Here is a 19,610-nt window from a genome sequence, read left to right as displayed (position 1 = left end):
TGAGGTGTTATGTCTGTCTCCTGATTTGTACTAACTTCTAGTAGCAGTAGTTGATTGCTGGCCTTTATACACATGGGTAACTGTACACATATGGTTAGCTATTCTGGCATGTAAATGAAAAATGGATCCACTGCTTGTCTGTATGTTCCACAAAGGGAATATGGAGCGTAATCATGTTACAAAACACTCTGCATCTGGAGTTAAGGCAATAGTTGCTCACAAAGGGGTGCAAGTCACACAATAGGCTATTTTTCAGTAATTACTCTTGAGTTATTTAGGCCCCAAGTGCATATAAAATGAATTAAAAGAAATAAATTTGAGTTGAAGGTATTATATCCCTCTCCTCTTAATTTCTGTGGAAACCTTTAAAAAATCCCAGCACCCTGCTGTTTTGGAGAAACAAACCTAACAGCACTGAGCTAATATACATGAACCAGAAAGAGAGATTGGCTGGTTTCAGTTTGCTCACAGGCTGAAAGATCTGCAAAAAGGTGGATGAAAAAGAACATAATTGAGAAACATGGAAGATTACAGAATGCTTTCTTGTTGTGGCTTTAGTAGATAGGATTGTTCTTGATTTTTTTCAGGAAATCTTGATTTTTATTTTTCTCTAACAAGTACCAGACCTGAAGTGATATGTTCTAGATTTTTTTGCCTACTACCTTAATTCTTAAATCACATAATCTATCTTGAGCCTTTGCTTTTCATTTAGATTATGAACCTTTTTAAGCAAGGACTTTGATTTTTAGTCATTAGTAAAATATTCAGTGCCATGTAGATAATACACATTTAGAAAAAGATTTTGTAAACAGTATTTTCTTGCTGAAGTAAGTGTCACACTGACATAACAATCACTCTGGATGAGTGATTATAAAAATAGGTAGCAGCTAGTTTCATCCTATGGTTCACATTATGTCTGAAACACACCATTGCTGCAAAGGCAACTTATAAGTGCTGCCTGGAAGGTAAAAGTGAACAGACACAATGCCAGAAGTCTGCCTTTGCTGTGTGTTGCTCCTCAGTGTGCAAACCTGCTCCCCATGATACTCTGGACATCATACTTGAGACTCTTACTATGTCTCAGCAAGTCCAGATCAGATTCTTTAGGAACTGGAAATCAAGTTAGGATTTTTTTTCCTTCCCATAATTTACTGCCAGTGGTGAAGATGCAGAGGTACATAAGCCATCAGGTACAGCTCTTTTCTAGGATCCCCCCAAAATGGTCTCAGGGATGGTCCAAGAAAGGAGGCCTTCTCATTCTCCCTGGATCATGTCTGTACATGTTAAACAAACTTTGTCTTTTCCTATGTGTGTTTCTGGTTACATCTCTGTGCTTCTTTTGTGGAGCCCGTTCCAGCCAGAAAGCCATGTTTACTACTGAGATGTGTATTGTCATTTTATAAGCTATTTTTTTTCCACAAAGCTATATTAAGTGACCAGAAATGGATGAAACTTGTAATTTTTGATAAAGCCTGATCAACTTAATATCTCATGTTATCATTACCTCCTTTGCCCTTTGCATTTCTTCCCTCTTCTTTTATTCATATTTGTCCTGTCCTGTCAAACACAAGATTGTACAAATTTATTAGGGAGGAATTTTGGCTCTACTCAGCTGTGCAGCAAGCACTGTATTTTTATATATGCAATATCAAATTACATTACAATAAAATTCCATGGCATTTGTTCTCACTAGGGCCATAATTTGGTACAAATATGAACTTTTTACTTTAAATGCTGGTATATATGGAGAAGTGAGAACTGAGGATCTCTGTTGCATGCTGCCATTTGCTGTGGTCCTGATGTGGGAAATGACGTCTCGCTCTGCTGTCCAGCTGCAATGGGAGTGGAGGGCCCTTTTCTCTTGTGCTTTTCATTTCTCTTGCAGAGATTCTTACCTGAAGGAAAACTCTTTACTTAGGCTCCTATTGTGATTAGCCCATTTGGGAGATGAGCAAGAAAATTTCTTTTGTTTCCTCCAGGCCTGTTAAAGATTTTTTTGAGGAACAGTGAAAACAATTGTGTTATTTTGGAGTTTTGTAAGCACCACTTACAGAGTTTTGACAGTTTTGCTGTCTCTTCTCATTCTAGCTATAGGGTCTCTATAAAAAAATTGCTTGCACTAGAACTACCAATAAAAACTGGGTTCATCTCATCTCAGTTGGGATTACATTTCTAGCACAGAAGTCAGCTTGATTTTTGTAACTCAACTGTTCTGGCTGTGGGAAAACTGAGTTGTAAGGGCGAATGAGCAGATTCTGAATCAATCTGTGGAAACTACACTGAGTTTTATATTAGGATTTTGAATCAAGATAAAAAGATAGATATGGATAATTTCATGAATCAGACTGAAGTGAGTTACTTCACTTTTTTCCTCTTTCTATCTAAATGATATGTTATCGTATGCAAATAATTATATTTTTGGAAAGCAGTCAAGTGCCCACATTTTGTCCTCCAAAGAGGCCATCCAATAAAATTTTATTAAATTTATCACTATATTTTATCCTGTCAGGTGTACCTTACAAGGCAATCATTAGATATGCAGGCCATGTAAATCAGCTAATCTGCAGCCTGTGCTGGCTTTGGACAGGGTCAGCATGGGCTTTTCTGATCTGTATTCCCCTGGTGCCCTGGAGATCAGCATTCAGAGACACCTGTGTGGGTCTGCATGGAGCTGGATGAGGTCCAGGTCTGGAAAGACTTGCACGTTTAGATTTAATACCTTTTCCACAGCTGATAGCAGAAGTGATTTAGATAAATAGAAGACTGCGACACCCATGGAGCTGGGGAGCCCATGGGGCACTGAAATAGCAGATTTTCTAAGTGAAGCTCCAGTACCAAGAAGAGGGAAACACTGCTTTCCATGATGTAATGCATAACAACTGCTAGTCATTATCCATTTATTGTGTTCCTCTGTACAGTATTGTGATTTCACAGTATATGCTAGAAGGTTAAGGTTAAGAAAATAATAACATTTAAATAACTTTGATTTGATTAGGACAAATCTAAAGAAAAATCTTATGATTAAAAAATAAAGGAGTTTCAAAGCTTAGAGTTAACAATTTTATTTGAATTAGAATCCCCTAAGATTTTGTGCAGAGGTGTTTATATACATTAAATATGATTGATGGATGATGTTCAACAGATTATAAAAGGAGAGCGGACTAACTTCTGTGAGCTCTTTGGAATAGAAATATGAAGTTTAGCACTGGAGAATAGATGGATTTCCACAGTGCAGGTATTGTGCTTTTGATTCCTGCTTATCCAGGTGGAGCGCTTCGTGCTGTTTGTAAGACCCTTGCCTTAAAACTCCCATGGCAAGTCTCTCATTGTTTTTAGAAACAGAAAAATGGCAGATTCTAGGTCTGGTGTGTGACTAAGGATCTTTGTTTCCCAGAACAAAAACTCCTTATGAACTAGTATACATGAAGCCTCTTTGTCTCCCTTTCCTAGCAAATTAAACAGCTTCAAAGTACAAAACCAGTTACTAGAGCTCAGTTATCCATGCTGTCAAATTGTTAGGCTGGTCACAGGCATGGCATTTGCCTGAGCAAACTGGCATTTTCCCAGACAATTTCCTGACAGGAATGTCAACTCTAGGAGAGTTGACTTTACTGAGGGCATTTTAGGTGCAACTGCCTTGCTTTGGAGGATAAGAGAGCCAAGTATGAACACAGACCATTTTGAGTTTGTTGTCCTCAGTGCTAGACAAATGTCCTGGGCATTTTTTGATTTTGCAGAGATTGCAGTTGAGCTAATGAGAAGAACTCACCTCCTGTGTTGAAACTGCACTTGGATGTTTTGAGGCAGCTTGATATGCCTCAGAGATCACATCTGCTGATATGCAACCTGCACTACGGATTTAATTTTAAAGAAAAAGCATAACCAAGAGCTTTACTGCACATAGACTGGGAACTAGATGTGGCTGAAGTAACATCAACCCTAAATGATACATCTACCTTACTTGGTGTCCCAAATTGTGAGATTGTAGCAGTGTTTATACTGGATTGAACTCAAGTCCTTTTTTTGGTGGCACTTTCATTTTTTTTTCACCTGGTGTTGTCAGATATGTCTATATTCATACATATTCATATATTCCATATTCATTCTATATTGATGGTATATAGAGATGTCTATATTCATGGTTTAACCATTATTCATGTCTCTTGTTAAAAGACTGTTTTCTGCACTGTTTTGGTCAAGAACTTACCTAGCACACATTGATTCAACAGGAAGGCTTCACTGACTTTCTGGAGTGCAATTGCAAAAGACTTTATGCCTGTTACATGAAAGACACCATATACAAGAAGTCATGGTCGTATTCCTCCTGGTGTGATTTTTTTTTTTAATCAGCTTTAACTTATAACTGTTTACAGGTAAAAGCTTAATGAGTCTGGCATACTGACTCTGATCACTTTGAAGAACAATATTTCGTTCCCATTTGTGTGATATTGACAGGACATCCTCAAATAAACACCTGCCTACAGAAACATATGCACAGAGGGTGTTTGGGCAGAGGGTAAAAAAGGCAGTGGAGTTGGATTAAGATCTGAATGTTTTGCTTGTTCTACCCCACCACCAGTGTGCAAATTAACTTAAATTCCAAATGCCTCCATATATTGTCAGAGTATAAAGTGGGTCCTGAACTTTGCTGCTCAGACTCATCTCTAGTTAAGAACACAGTTTATTCAGGGAATGTTGTGTATGAAATCACTCTTGGAATATGAAACAAAATCAGAGGAAAATTACATTATTTGAAATACCAACTCAGCAAGAAATGAATTGTTCCTGACCTTTTTCTATTAAGGACCTCAAACTTGATTAATTCTTGGCCTGGATGTTCCCTTACCTCCAGCAATTACATGCCACTATTACAGTGATTATTTTATAAAAGCTAGTAAACACTATCTGGAGTTAATATTTGCTCCCGAGGAAAGTTTGCCAAGAGCTTAGAAGAAGTTTACAGAAGATTTTGCCCATTAGGTTTGTGTACAACATTTGAAATGCCAAAATCCTTTTAGCATCATTAATCACAAAAATGCAATGTAAAAACAGTTGTACCTAATAAAGCTGTAATCTGATACAAAAATAGGCAAACCCTCAGGAATTTAACACAATAGGCCAAACATTGTCCATTCCAAATGAGTTCCAGTAATGCCTATTACTATTGATTCGACTTTGAATAGCCTTCTGCTCTTTTAAAACAAATATATATAGATAAAATAGTATTTTATTTTCTACAGTACAGATGCATCTGTTATTAATCAGTTCTTTCACAAAGGATGTTGGCTGATGCAGTGCAGGAAAGCTATTTTGACCAGCTTGCCACAACTTCTTCCTCGTTCACTAAGCTTGCAGCTTGCTCTGTCCTGGTGTCATCGGGGTTCGGTCTCTGACTCATGAGTTGCTCCTGTAGAGGATTCACTAGGGGCTGAGCATGTTGGGCCATGGGGAAAAGGAACCGTCTCTCCCAATTTCTGACCATGGTATTGAGCAAGAGTCGTGGGGGACTGATGGTTGTTGTGCTTTGGCAGTGGAGCGAGGGAATAAGATTGCATAGGGAGCAGATGTGTTGCCTTCCTGCAGTTTGATCCCTGCATAGTCACTCCCAAAAACCTGAAGTTCCAAAGGTCAGAGGGAAAGTGATATTTTAGGCAACAAGGCATCATTCCCTTGCCTCCCACTCTACTCACCTATTCTACAGCCATCTCAGCTTAACTGAATATTGCATGCAGTGATCAGTTATTATTATATACACTATTTTTCAGTTTTATGTGGACTTGACTATTAGACCAAGCAAAATTTGCCTGGCAAAGAATTAAGCACTTCAGGAAAAAGTTGTAAAGACATTTACAAAAAGTAAGTAAAATATCAGTTCAATTGTAGAATACATGCATTAAGACCCATTTTTATTTGCTTAATCCCCCTTATCTTGTGTCGCAACAGACCACTTTCAGCTTGTGATCTGAATGCTGGGCTTTTTCAGGATCTGGATTTAAAGGTAGTACAGAAGCCTGATGGGCTTTCCTTTTGAGTTCATCTTCAGCCTTCCCTTTCAGGGAAGATGACAGTCTTTCTGCCTTTTTCTTCCTCCCTTTCTCTTACTCTTTAAATTGTTTCCTTAGATAGAGAGCAACATATTTTGATAACTGAGTTTTTTTTTTCCTTAGCCAGTGGCAACATAATTTTGACAGCTCATAAGCCAAATGTGATTTTAAGAGTTATTTTTATTTGGCTATCTTTCATTCTCAGATTCTGACTCTCCCTGCCTCTCACTTTCTACAAGTCTACTGCTGAAGCCTTAATTAGCTCATTTTTTTCTGGTGAGGATAGTTTAAAAACTGTCTTCACAACATTCCATTAATTAGATCTGATAAAAAATTATTATTTTTGCAATACTTCTGTTATTTCCACAGCTCACATAGTGGAGACCACACGCAGCACATTAATAATGTGGATGATGGACTCTGAACAACGTGCATTGTCCAAGCTAATTCCTTCCATGCCTTTTTTTTCTGTCATAAGGATTTTCCATAATTTCAAAAGGCATGGGAAGACTGGATCCCTTTCCTTCTGATGCTGAAAAGAAGAAATTGGGAGCAATGCTGCATTGCTGGGTTCTTGCATAAAGAACAAAGTTAAAACCTCATGTTTGGCTGAGGAGAAGACTGATAAAGGCAGATACAACTCTCATCTTTTTTCTTTTTTTGCAGTCACAGTTAAAGATACCCATTCTGGGGAGTTTTATGGCTCTCCTCTCCTGATAAACATGAGGAACTTGATGCATGGGAAAATGGGACTTGATGATAGCTTGACACTTTCACACCTTGAGAATCAAACTCAAATCTGTCAGAGGCGCATGCTATGAATATGCTGATGAAACATATCCCACACAGAACATATCACAACCCTAGTTAAGAAGCTTTATATTTGTCTACTACAAGTTATTCTTTCATCCAGCCTTCACTGACTTGCATCAAAGAGTTCTATAATAAGGTTCTGACCACATCATAAGGACAACATGGAATAGATGATTTGACACGTGAGAATATGACAACACCTAAAACCTCCTGCCGTGTTGCTGGCCTTGGGACAGCACTTACAGTATCGACTTTGCGTTTCCTACACACTCCACCAGCATTTCAGGCTTAATAGTGGCAAGTCTTCATTTGCAGCATTGTGGTTATTAAGAAATCTTTAGCCTACCTGATGTGCACACAGCTATCTGTATTACTTGTTCAGCTGGAAAGGCTATCCAGTAGTCACCAATTGATGCTCACCAGCAGTTATGTAAATTCAGCTGTCAGACACAATCAAAAAGAATTGATAGAAAGCTGCTTCATTATAATTCTCCCATTTCTAGCATTTAATATTCTTACGTGGAATTGGATTTTGGTCTGCAACAGTGCAGTAACATGAGTTGATAGCAAGCTGGGAGTGAGCCAGAAAGTGAGTGCTTAACCCAGAACCAGCAATTCTGGGAGCAAAGACTTCAAGAATCAGACGTTCTGCGTTTACATTGCTTCCAACTTCATCCTGGGGGAGGGAGAGAGATGATGGAAACCATCAATAAATTTTAATTTCTTCTTTAAAATTTGTTTTCCCACACTTTATCCAGTTGGATATTTCAAGCAAAACCTGGGACCATGTTGTTAGCCTCACAAGCTGCTGACTTAAAAGTTATGAAATGTAGCTCTAGTTTTAGAAACATCAGTTCATTTGGGGTCTGTCTGACAGGGACAATGGTGCTAGGAAGCTACAGCTGGAACAAACCTGGAACAGACAGTAATGATGCTTTCTGTTTTCTGTGTGTGAGATTTGAGATTTCAGGGCTGCCAAATTTCACGCATTCCCACATCTTAACAGTCACACGCTGAGCCAGGCTTCAGGGATTGATCATGTTGGTCATCAGGAAACTGCATGGTTCTTGCCCAGTCTTATCTGAGATATGGTCTCTATCATATTTTTAATAGCACCAATCCCTTAGGGCATCATTTCGTCTGAGATTTTACTGTCCACATTGTGGGCAACGAATATTTTGTATTCTCAGTGAGACACATTTCTTTTTGCCCTGTAATTTAAACCAGAAACCATTTGATCATGAAAAAACAGGCTTGCTTTTAGTGCATGAAAACATAATAGAGAAACAGTATTCTTGTTTTACATAATACATTTCTCTATTTGAGTCGTTTGCTCTGTGCAGTTCTGCAGATGAAGAAATACTGCCCTGTTAGTTATTTGTATTGTTGTGGCACCTAAGAGTGACAATTCTTGACTCCATTATGCTTCACTGCATGGAGAGAATAGGAAGATATCTTTCTCTAAGAGCTTGCAGTTGAAATACAAGACAAGAGGCAATGGGTGGATACAGACTGAGAAGCCTGAAGAAATAAGAATAACATGTTTATTGGTGAAATAAGGGAATGTCACAACTTACCCAGTGTTTAGCTGCCATTTTGACTTTGGTTTCAAGGAATTTAATGAAGTAGTTTTTGAATGTTTACCGTTAGACCCTTTCAAGTTAAACAGAAGTACAAATCAGGCTTCAGAACACTTTTGTAATCCCATCATTAAGACTCTTTGTCTAATATGCTTATAAGAACTACTTAATGCTTTCTGAAATCCATGGTGTAGTAGCAATGAGCTGGTGTAGTGGAGGTAGAGGTAGTAGAGGTGGTGCAGTTGAATGAAAGAGTGTATTTACATTGTCCACTTGTACCTCTGCCTCCAGAGGCAATCTGTATAGTCAATGGGCAAAGGAGAGGTCCCACAGGGAAGCAAAGCACCCATGTCGAATGTGTGAAACCAACCTGAAGTAGAAAGCATGAATGACCCTCATAAGAATTCATATTAAAGGGTATTGACAGATACTGAAATCTTCCACATGTTTCTATTTCAAATCCTTCTAGGAATATCTTGCCAGACTATTTATGATCTTTGCAAGGGTATAAAAATAAAGCCCCTTCTAAACCAAACTGGACTATTTAGTTTACCTGGAATATATTAAGGTGATTCCACATAATTTTAGCAAAGATTTTAGCAAAAATGTTATTCTACTCACATCATTTCTGTTTATAGATATTTTTTAGGTTATATCTTAGGGACTTGCTTTCTGCTGTCTTCTTTCAGACATCTATTTTGGCTGATTTAAATGTGAAGACAGAAAAAAACCCCCACCATAGAAATTCCTACAAACAAAACCTTTTTTTGAAAAATGAGGTGTCATGTATAGTTTAATTTAATCTTTGTGTGGTTTTCTTTGGCATGTTGCTCACACTTGGGTTTCATATGGTGTATCACAGCAGTTCAGTTTACAAACCCACTTGTTGCTCTACAAATGGTTATAAAAATTCTAAGAAAATGCTGCAAAAGAGCAAGTTTACAATCTTGAGAGAAGTGACAAATATGTTCTTCAGAAGAGATAAGTTGGATTTCTGGAGCACATACACTGTGAAAAGACCTTAGACAGTAATTTCGGTAAATAATAGGTTGTCTTTTTTTTTTCCTTCTGCCAATACTTGCTCATTTCACTTCTCTGTCTTTTGGTCCATCAGTGAAAATGTCAGGTCACAGTTCATGCATAAGGAAGATGTCACACATCTGAAATTCATATGTATGCTGTCAGCTCCTTTTTCCACCAAGAGCTTGGTAATCATGTTGCACAGAAGACATGAGGGCTTGTTTTCATGATGGCTTTCAAGCCATACCCCCTGAAATACACAGCCTTTTGTATATGAAGAAGGCAGTTTACACAGTTGTGCGGCAAAGACCATATTTTCTTACATTTAGGAACAAAGACATGTCAGGCTTTATTGAGCACATCACTAACTATATAACTAGCATTAAACACTCTATTTGCAACTGTTGCTGTGTATTTTGTGTGTGATTATCACCCCTAGATCTGCATCCTATAAAAAGATATTTCTGTTTGCTTAATTATAAAGCTCTTTATGAACAGGCTCATCTGTAAATAGCTTGGTGCAGCTGAAATAGAAATATAATTATAATGAAGGCAGATGTTTCTGAGATACTTCTCATGAAACTTGTTCTGAATATACAAAGCAGGAAGGCTTTTCTAACTGGTGGAGTGCAGGCCAAATGTGGCCTAATCATCCAAATGTACGGGGGGTCACTTTGAGGGAAAAATCTGAATAATAATAATAACAACAATAATAATAACAACAGCATCAGTAACAACAACAGAAACCATATGAATATTTCTAAATGAATATTCTCTTGGTAAACATTTTTTTTCCTGAACCCTGAAGGCACAAATAGATAGTAGTTTATCTCCATGGACTAGTTACCAAGAAATGCTTGACTTTTCTTCTGCAATACTTTGTTAAAGATCGATGAAACTCCCATGACACCACAAAGTTTAGGGTCATTTGTGTACAAATATAGTACTTTTGTCTTCCTCATTGTCTCTGCATGTGCTCTTAAATTATTTAAATCTTTTCAGTGAAATGATGAGACTTTTTTAAATTATTATTTTGATATCCAAGGACTTATAAAACCACTGAATCCTATTTCCAACGGAAATACTATTTCCAGATCTTTAGGAAATCTCACCTTTCAGTCAAACCACAGGATTCCTTCCCCCTCTCTGCCTTCCATCACTAACAGTAAATGCTTGTACTGTGGCAGCTGGCTGATAGCTGTTGATTCAAGCCTGCAGTCCTCACTTGAGTGGAGCTGCCATCCTGATCAGCTCTCATTTGTCCCATCTTTAGTGACTCACCAGCAGAGCCAGTCACTGTCCCAGTCATCTTATGATAAGGATGCCCAGACAGACACAGCCATCTGGCAGGCTTGTGAATTGGAAACAGCCAGTTTTGTCCAGGATGAACTGCTACAAACTAAGTTATGCTGTGTAATAGCACCCTCCAGCCCAGGACAATCTTGTTTCACTCACAGCATGTACCCCGGAGAATCAGTGCTCAGCACTGCTAGTCTGCCCATCTTCCTCTTCCTCATCTCAATCTGCATGACCAAATGATGAAGTATGGAACAGGGCTGCCTTAAAATAGCGAGAGGGAAGTGTGAAGCAGAACAAATGTTAAGGATGATTTGAACTGAGCCAGGAGCACTCCTGATATCTCTGTTGTGGTTATTTTTTGAACACAAACATAGGTCTCTTACTAAGTTTACAGAAATGGAATATCAGTATTTGTACCACAAAACAGCAGGGATTTGAGGTAAAAGGAACACAGTGATTGTGTATCAGGTTTTGAATGTGACTTTGGTAGCCTGCAGTAATTTGTTTTACTCCCCCGCTTTGGTGGCAAACTTAAGGTAGCCTCACCTGGATGTACAGAATTGGAGACTATGTCTCCTTTGCAGGCAATATGTCCTTGAGCGTAACAGACCTGAATCCAGTTCAGAGTGATTCCTCTTGAGATGTAAACAGCTGTACTTCCTGTGCAGTTTGTACTCTTACTTGTGCAGAAAAACTTCACTGTGTCAATGTCAACTATAGCTACCATGCCATGACATGGCTACTGTGGTTCTCTTTGAATAGTCCACTGTCACTGCTCAAGGCTTTGGAAGAAGCTTTCATTAATACTGTATATCAGGCATATTTCCATTTGAGAATACATCACAGTTCTAATTTCAAAGGTTGTATCCCAGGTCGCTTCTCTGCAAAACACGCACTGGGCAGAGATTTTCTTGTCTGGTTGGATAATTTTGCTCTGTATTTATGGTATTAGTGGAGAAACAACTAAATTCTTGGTCTTTCAGTGTAAGTGCATCACTTCCTTTAACAATAACAGGGGTTACGTATGTGCTGAGGATGAGAATGAAACTCTCAGACTGTACATACTTGTGCCTGAGGCCAAGCCTTGGGGCCTAACGAATCATCCTGGCTTTCTGGTCTCTTCTGACCCTAGGAGAATCCATGTAACTTGTCTACACATATGGGATGGAAAAAGACAGCAATGAAAGCTGTTGCACTTATCCAGAAAAGAAATATTCAGCAGTAACTTAAATGTAGGAACTGCAATTAAAATTGATGGAGTACTTGATGCCACAAAAACACATTCTATTAATGAAATCAACAATTGTTTTCAGTTTGTGCAGAACAAATCCACTAGAAAGGTGATGACAAATATTTGCCCATCAGGAATCATATATGCTATGATAGGAAGAAAATTACCTAATTGTTTCTCGTATGAATGGGAAACTGAGGCATGGAGATAGGATTAACTTGAGATCTCTCTTTTTGTCTCTTAATGCACACAAAGGAGAATGGATGATTTCTTAACTCTTGAATCCTGTGCAGATATTTCTCTACATGTGCTCTAAATTTTTGAACTGCACTTCTCAGATTCCTATGTGTAAAAATGCCATCCACAGGACTGCTGCTAATAGAATCTGTCAAATCTGTGGCAGATGTTTAACCTACCAGCTGTGAGGAGTACCTATAGCATCTCTTTGTCTCTCCACCCTCACCTTTTTGCTTGCTCTTCATTGTCCTTAGACTTTTTCTCCAGAGAAGAACTTCTGCTGGAAATTGTATCCTTACACAATGAAGATGTTAAGAGCTACCCTGCCTACTAACTAAAATAAACCATTTAATGACTAGCCTTTTTCAGGATAAAGGAATATGTTAAGATGCAGGAAAAGTATCTGAAAGTTTCTTTCCCCAAAAGAAAAATGATAGCTGTTTTTCACATTTCTCTATAGTTTCCCCTCTAAATCAACACTCAGGTATTCCTGCCTTTATTAGCTTGTTCACTCTATTATATCATTAATATAATTTTTTTAGACTTGCTTTTTCGTGAAAAAATGCAAATACAAAAAAACTTTAATCAAGCTATTTTGTACTTTACTGCAAATTCAAAAGTATAGGGCAACAATTTAATTTGTCAATTTTGAGGAAAACATAAGTGTCTGTCTTCTTAAAATGTTTTGCTGTAATTTTTGTTTTCCATTTTCCTGTTTTGCTTTCCTACCTTTATTGTACTAGTGACTGAATAGAAATGGAAGGATTTCAGAAATGTCTGTCATGAGACTAACAGCCCAGTTTTGCAAATATGTGAAATTAGGAGAGATTTTTTAAATAACAGGGTATCTTTCTGAGATAAGCTTATTTGTATTTGTTCCTAGGATGCACAGAACAGCATGAAGGCAGAAAGAACTACATGGTTTCTGGATTACATTGTCTTATTTAAAAGAAGACATAAATAGTCTCTTACCACTTATAGGGACTGCTGTGCAACATCATTAGTAAATCTGTGCTTTTAAAAACAAAACAAGCAAGAATCCCTTCAAATTATTGGAACATTAAGTTGCTGTATCTCCCCTGTATCATAGAAAGTCAGTTTTTCAGATCTATAAGTTCCTCATGGCTAGAACTATCTAAAATGATGATAATTTCAGGCATCAGTGTCTCCAGTTGACTCCACATAACCAAATCTATGATCTCTATAAAGTCTAGAGGATGGCACAGACATGCTTGTAAGACTGTGGACTGAATCATTATTCCTTTACCTAAACAGGTGTTCCTGATACCTGTGGCTGCTACTCTGGGTCGTACACTGCAGTGAATCATCACATACCCAGCTGGGGACTGGCCATATTAGTGTTTACTTGGTCAATGCATGTGGTTAAGGGTCATAAGATGGACGTGGAAAGAGAGGAAACATGGTAGGACAGCTAATAAAACTATCAAAGTGCCTTTTACAGTGCATGTGGGACAACAGGGAAATTGTAAGTAGAGGTGGAATAGTCCCAGTACTGAAAATCTGAAGACATTATCATGCTGACTGCTCATTTACCTTGGCTTTGGTGACTTACATTGATATCTAAGTACAGATACTTTCTCCATCTAAACACAGATGCTTTCTCCATGTACTCAATATTGATAACTTCAGTTAGAGGAGTGGTGATTTGAGTCATACATTTTCCCTTGTGTGAATATTCTGAGTTGGAAGGGACCCAAAAGGATCATCGAGTCCAAATCCTAAGGTTTGAGGCCTATGTTGAGGTCAGCTTTGAAGGAAAGTAAAAAGAGCTTCAGTTTTCTGTGCAGTTTCCTTCCACTTGCTATACAGAAAAGAAAATTCTGAAGATATTGATTGCATTATACTATGAACATTATTATTATTATATTTCATTGTTTATATATTTATTCTATAAGATCTAATAATAACATTTTGTATTGGTTATATAATATACAATCAACATAGTATTGATATTGTGTTATTCAATATCAATACTATGTTACTGATACTATGTATCAGTATTATATCATGTAATTGTACAATATTCCAGGTGCTGATAAATCTACATGTAGTCAGGTTTTTACCACTGTAAAGCTACTGCAGCAGGAAGGTTTTTCTCAAATCTGACTGAAAAGTTATATCTTGTAAAGAATCTCTGAGCTATAAAAGCAAATTTTTGCACTTGTAGGACACTTCAAGGAGATAGGATCTGGACCACAGCCTTCAGTGGTAATGGGCAGAGCAGCTGGGAAGGGGACAAATCAAAGAGGTTTTACAGTGTGGGATCAGGAGGATTGCAACAGCTGGGGAGGGTCAGGCAGGTTATGACATTTGGGGGAACTGTTGGGTACGGAGCTCTTCAGTGAGGAAGGATGAGAGTTATGGCAGCTGGAACTGAGTTGTTGTTGAGACTTATGATCAGGAGGAATTGGGAACAGTATAGCATCTGGAAGCTGATCAGGCAAGGGGCTCATATTATCCGGGGGATCAGGAAGTACACAACAGCTGGGAAGGGTCAAGCAAATACCCAACACAAATGGAATTGAACAGCAGGGCCTGGTGCCACATACGGCTTCTCACATTGCTTTTTTATGTATTGCCACTCTCTACCTTTCTGTAAATCTCCCTTAACTCATGTTCAAAATGTGTCTTTTTGCAAAAACACAGAGGCAGAAATAAATAATATGAATTTCTACTAAGGAAAAAATGTGAATAGCTCTTCTCAGCTACAAAGTGTCTTGCCAAAGCTCATGTAATTCTAATTACTGGCTAATAAAATATTTTCTTCTTCAACTCTATTGCACCCACTGCCCTACTGGGTGAAGATATTTATGAGGATTTTTCAAGGAGCTCAATTAGCCAGAGGAGTTTCGCTTCCTCCTCCAGTGGGACCTCAACATATGGAGGCTCGATTTTTGGTGATACTGCCCAGTGATACTGAGGGAACTTCACAATAGATACCCTTGATCCAGCAAGAACAAGATTCATGTGTCCTGCTTGGCATACACCAGCTCTGGCTGAACTGGTGTTTGGTCTGTTACTCAACAGTTGTTTGCTTAGTGCTTTTTCTGTCTCAGATATTGTGTTATTAGATACCACAGGTATAATTGTACATTTGACAATTTTCTCCTAGAGTTTCTACTTCCTATCCAAGGTTTATTGTTTCTTACATTCATGTCATTCATGTGTGCTGTGGCTGTCCTGTTTTTTGTCAATTAATTTTAAAAGTTCATTTTTAAGAACCCATACTGCCTTACTCTTCATAGGTTTACTTTCCTCTTTTTGTCATGTCTCTATGACCTTTGCTGACATTCCTGGAAGATTAGCCTCTTTCATTGTACCTGCTTTCATCTGCACCCAAGTGTTTTGTTTCATGCTAGGTTTTGGTTTTAAGCTCATTTTTTACTTAAGATTTAGGTGAATGCCTAGCATGATGCAGTCCTTCACAATAGGTCTCATATGTACTAAAAAGAATAATTAATGGTAGTAATGAGTTGTGTGAAAGTCCTGATTCTTTGCAAGTCTTGGACGAAGTGGGAAATGATGTCATATCCATCAGGCAGTTGTGACAAATATGCATAGGGTGAATGATGAATTGTTGTTTTACCTCTAGAAAGATCGGCAGTACTCTCTTGTGTTTTCTGTAGCTGCTCATATTATTTTTTTCTTCTATAGGCTCTTATTGCTTTCCAGACATGCTGTGCCTTGTCTTTGCCAATTGTTGCCATCTGTCCTGATGACATTGTGATGGAGGTTGAGTGTGTTGCTGAGCTTCTTAATAATGTCACAGTGTCATTTTGCGTTACTTCTGTCTCTCTGTTGCTTTTATGCTAACTTGTCTGCCTTCATCTTTTCTTTTACATAACTCTTATACTCAAGGCAGTCTAAAAACATGCCCTCTGGATTTAAGTTCTTCCCTTCTTTCCACCATTTTTAATATCTCATCTGTTTCTCTACAGCTGCTTTCTGTGTTCTGTATTTATTCCAATCTTATTCTATATGGTAGAAAGTGCTGCTTGTAGGACAGATTTTTTTAATTTCCTTTTGGCATTCAGTAACACCCTATTAAGTGGCTGTGTTTACACTGCAGTTGTCAATGATCTTTTCTGGGTCCTCTGCTCATTAAGCAATAAATTCAACTTTCCTGGCTAGCAGTGTTTTGAACATTTCATGTGGCAATATGGAGCCAGTCCCACAGGGAATGGTTTCCTCTTACCAGACTGCTCCCTCCACGTGCTATACTCCCTGTTGGGTTTATCTAACTATGTCATCTCTAGGAAGGATACTTGAAGCAAGCTGTTGCCTCTTTCTTAGTCACATGCAGGTTGCCAGGGAGCCTGGGGGACCCACCATCTGACATTCGTAGCACTCGGCTTCTAACTGAATATGTCTGAGAATCCCACTGAAGCGTGGGATGACAAGTTCCCTCTTTCTTTTTTACAGAATTACTTCTCATTCACAATTAAGGTAATAAAATATTTCTGCCAACCTGTTGTTGTGTTAGCATTCAGATTGTTATCTATCACTGCAGAATTATAAAAATGGTCTAGAAATAGCTTTTCAAGGGCATCTCGTAAGTGTCTTTGTTTTACATTTACCTCCGAGATAGTGAAATCTGAACAGCCCTGGTGGCCTGAGTCACAGAGATGGCACAGAAAAAGCAGCAATTACTCAGGCTTTCCTTCTCTGCCTCTATATTCTGCTTCAACTTTGACACAGGTAGATCACACCCAGGAGTGAGAAAATAATTCATTGCACAATCTGGTGCTTAACTTGCCTACTAAGATTGAGAACAAGGGTGCCAATTAGTGCCAGCTGTACCAGTGCTTGGGAGATGTGGACCATCCACCAGGAGTTGGACCAGGATCACAGTTCATTTCAAAAGGGGCACTGAGCAGCCATCAGAATGGTAATAATTTTCAGCCACTCTTGAATTAGGACAGATTCAGACTTAATTTGATACAATAGACCCTATTAAGGGTACTGAAGGTTAACACTGGGCAGAGAATTACATCAGAGAGGTAACATGGAAACAAATACAGGAAAAAAAAAACTTAATAAACCTATTATCCTTATTTAAAATTAAAAAAAAAAAGGAAATTAGATGCTTGATGCACAAAAAGACAACAAAAAAGAGGGAGTGAATTGGCAGTCATGCTGGTATATGGTGGAAGGTCAGAAAACAATAAACTGTGTTAATTCTTGATATCCTGGAGGGAGAACTGAGATCTTGCAAATAGCATAAATTGTCATCGTATGTACTATGATAGTACTGGTAGGACACAAACCCCAAACTTCAAACACAGTGCTGAAGGATGTGCATTATTAATGATTTATACCACCAAGTACACTCCCTTATACCCCTCCCTGTGTTTGACTCTAGTTTCCACTCCTGTAACATATTGAGCTTTTACTCTCTGCCTTGTTCTACCCATCTACATACCAGCTTGATTTTGACAGCTTTTTCTTCCTTCCTTCATAGTCTTCTACTCTGCACCATCGCTGACCTTAACTTTCATACTCATGGCCCACCTAATGCCTTAAATGTGTGTTGCTTCTTTCAGCTCTTCGTTCAACCCTCAGCTTTGTTACAACTCTCCAGCTTGACAAAGGACCATTCACTCCTCAGTCTTCAAGTGTTGTTTCCTTTTTGGCCTCTTATCATGTACAAGAGACTATTTCAGAATTCATCGGCTTTGACCCTCTCCTGGTCTTACCTTAGCATGACTCTGACACCTTTCCACTCACATAATACCTGTCATGGTTTCCAGTGCCATCAGTGCTGTTGTCCTCTCTTTTGCTCTCAACAAAATCTAAATTCAGATCTGTTATCATGCTATAGGTAAAGTAAGTTAGAAAGCATGAATTATGAACTGCTCAAGAAATAGCAGCTGTTGAGCTTGTGTGCACAGCGAGGTTTGTTTGCTGCTGATCAATAAAAATCAGAGTCAGTAGCTATGCTACCAGAGAGACCATCTGTGGCTAGAGAGCCAGAAGAGCTGACCGGGATAGACACTGCTGGCTCGAAGGGGACAGAGACAGGTTATATTCATATAACTCCCGAAAGAGGGACATATTTAACTACCAGTTAGTACTAGCTGTCAATCTGGGCAAAAGCATTCTACTGCCCTGCACTTCATCTGGGAGGAAGAGGCTGAAAATCTAACAGTGAAGTGCTGCGATGTTGTTAGTGTAATAAAGTAGCATGGCTAACAAAATGGAGATTATTGCTAAAGAAATTTTGTAGCATGTGACCAGAGGGGACTAGAGAGACAGAACTTTCTGTCTTCTCTTGAAGAAACAAAGGTAGTGATGGCTCCTCTCTTATTCTTCTTGTGAACCTTCCGCTAATATCTTCTAATGAAAACAATTCCCTCTTGTCCCCATTTCCTTTCCCAGTTACTGTGCTACTTTGTATTTCACTCCTGTGTATGCTGTGTCCTGTCACTCCATTTCTGTTCCTCAAGCCCAGCATGGACCAATTTCACTCAGCTGAAACTACTCTTGTAAAATTTCAAATTCCCTCTTCTTAGCCCAGTCTTGTACTCAGTACTCTGTGCTATCAATCTTGTCAGATATCACTGATATAATCAACTATACTCTTAAAATCCCATTGTCCACTGGCTTGTGAGATGTCAACATCTGTTGGTTTTTCCACTTCCATTTCTGATAATCCTTGAGTCTTTCTTTTTATAATTTCTTGTCATTGATTATCCCTTAATAAGACTCACTCTTTTTCTTTTTTCTCATTCTTCTTTCTTTCTGCATTGGATCTCTGAATAACACATGCAAAATCAACTATTGTTTCTTTGCAGATGACTCAGAGAGAGAGCTTTCCTTCAGATTTCTCTCCTGTTCTACCAACAGAAGATACTCAACTGTTACACTGCATCCTTTTATAGGTCAGTATAAGTAAAAAATGAGTTTAAAAATGAGTAAAAAATGAGTTTAAAAAACTCCTTAACTATCTACAATAATTTTTTTTTCTTCATCACTGTGACATCATCCTGATTTCCTCTGATATAATGCAGTGTTGTTTTCCACTTAGGCTTGTCTCCATGTTTTGTCATTCAGGCTATGGCTAGGTCTTGTGGATGCCTGGAACATCTGTAAGGTATGTAAGTTGTGTTCTCTCTCATTCTTCCTCACTGTGAAAACTTTTTACAGACACTTTTCATTACATCTTCATTCCTAAATAATTTCAACATCTTTAACCTCAATTCATATTATCTTTACTTCAGAGATACAGTTTTTCCTTTTGTTTCTGCACTCTCTCTTCCGTTGTAAAGGTACATAGGGTCTTAAATTTGACTGTGCCAATGAAATTATATAAATTCAGTGGTTTCCCATTTTCTTTTGAATCACTGTCTTGATCTTTAAAGCCTA

At 38.3% G+C, this 19,610-nt stretch overlaps 1 long non-coding RNA gene across 2 annotated transcripts in view; it reads left to right on the top strand.

Moving 5' to 3' along the window:
* The window catches only part of LOC135412083 (uncharacterized), a 68,422-nt gene extending 49,084 nt beyond the window's left edge, over positions 1-19,338 (top strand). For both annotated transcript variants that reach the window (XR_010429495.1, XR_010429494.1), the window contains exons 3-4: positions 19,040-19,126; positions 19,273-19,338. This is a non-coding gene — a long non-coding RNA (uncharacterized LOC135412083). The remainder of the gene's footprint in view (positions 1-19,039; positions 19,127-19,272) is intronic.
* Positions 19,339-19,610: the final 272 nt, after the last annotated feature.

This window comes from Pseudopipra pipra, chromosome 3 (genome assembly GCF_036250125.1).
Source record: "Pseudopipra pipra isolate bDixPip1 chromosome 3, bDixPip1.hap1, whole genome shotgun sequence".
In the NCBI taxonomy this organism is placed as follows: domain Eukaryota; kingdom Metazoa; phylum Chordata; class Aves; order Passeriformes; family Pipridae; genus Pseudopipra; species Pseudopipra pipra.
This window is presented reverse-complemented; position numbering and strand designations above follow the sequence as displayed.